This window comes from Mandrillus leucophaeus, unplaced genomic scaffold, assembly GCF_000951045.1.
Source record: "Mandrillus leucophaeus isolate KB7577 unplaced genomic scaffold, Mleu.le_1.0 Scaffold246, whole genome shotgun sequence".
Lineage (NCBI taxonomy): Eukaryota > Metazoa > Chordata > Mammalia > Primates > Cercopithecidae > Mandrillus > Mandrillus leucophaeus.
Window position 1 is genome coordinate 374594 of NW_012102543.1, and position 1376 is coordinate 375969.

General features: G+C 45.7%; 1 protein-coding gene across 7 annotated transcripts in view; it reads left to right on the plus strand.

Moving 5' to 3' along the window:
* Window positions 1–1376, plus strand: part of NUMB (numb homolog (Drosophila)) — a 223828-nt gene that overhangs the window by 92651 nt on the left and 129801 nt on the right. The window lies entirely within an intron of this gene.

The following is a 1376-nucleotide window of genomic DNA, read 5'->3' on the forward strand; positions in this document are numbered from 1 at the left end:
ACTCGGGTGACTGAGGTACAAGAATCGCTTGAACCTGGGAGGCCGAGGTTGCAGTGAGCTGAGATCATGCCACTGCACTCCAGCCTGGGCTACATAGCAAGACCCAATCTCAAAAAAAAAAAAAAAGAAAAAAAAGAAAGGCCGCTAGTCATATGTAGCTATTTTGATTTAAATTAATTAAAATGGAATAACATTAAATCTCCAGGCCAGGCTCAGTGGCTCACACCTGTAATTCTAGGACTTTGGGAGGCAGGAGGATCACTTGAGCCCAGGAGTTTGAGATTAGCTCGGGCAACAAAGCGAGACTCTGTCTCTAAAAAAAAAAAAGAATTAGCTGGTATGCACCTATAGCCCCAGCTACTCGAGGAGGATAACTTGAGCCTAGGAGGTCAAGGCTGCAGTGAGCTCTGAATTTACCACTTCCAGCTTGGGTGACCAAGGGAGACCCCGTCTCTAAAAAAATAAAATAAAATAAAACTTTAGTTCCTCAAGCTAGCCACATTTCAAGTGCTCGCTGGTTAATGGCTACCATATTGGATAGCATAAATATTGAACATTTTTGTTTCAGAAAGTTCTGGGCCAGTCATGGTGGCTCATGCCTGTAATGCCACCTCTTTGGAAGGCCTAGACGGGTGGATCATTTGAGGTCAGGAGTTCAAGACCAGCCTGGCCAATGTGGGGAAACCCCGTCTCTACTAAAAATATAAAAATTAGCTGGGTGTGGTGGCGTGTGCCTGTAATCTCAGCTACTTGGGAGGCTGAGTCATGAGAACTACTTGAACCCGAGAGGCGGAGATTGCAGTGAGCCAACATCATGCCACTGCGTTCTAGCCTGGGTGACAGAGCCAGACTCCGTCTCAAAAAGAAAAAGAAAAAAAAAAAGAAAGTCCTATTGACTAGGACTATTCTGAAGCCTGCCACTTCTGCCATGCTTTGCTTCAGGGTTTTTCTTGGTACTGTTGTCAGCTGTCATGGGTCAGATAAATTTTTGTTGAGGAGGGCTCTCCTCGTAGAATGTTAGCAGTATCCCTGGCCTCTACCCATTAGAATCCACTGAGTCTTGCTAACCAAAAATGTCTCTAGACAGTGCCAATTATTCCCTGGGGAGCAAAAATGACCCCACCTGAGAACCACTGATCTACTTACATATATTAGTTGTGTTACCAGTTAGCTTTTGCTGCATAAAAAGCTTAGTGGTTTAAAATACAGTAGTGTTGGCCAGGTGCGGTGGCTCACACCTATAATCCCAGCCCTTTGGGAGTCCAAGGTGGGCAAATCACCTGAGGTCAGGAGTTCGAGACCAGCCTGGCCAACATGGTGAAACCCCATCTCTACTAAAAATACAAAAATTAGCCGGGCGTGGTGGCAGGTGCCTG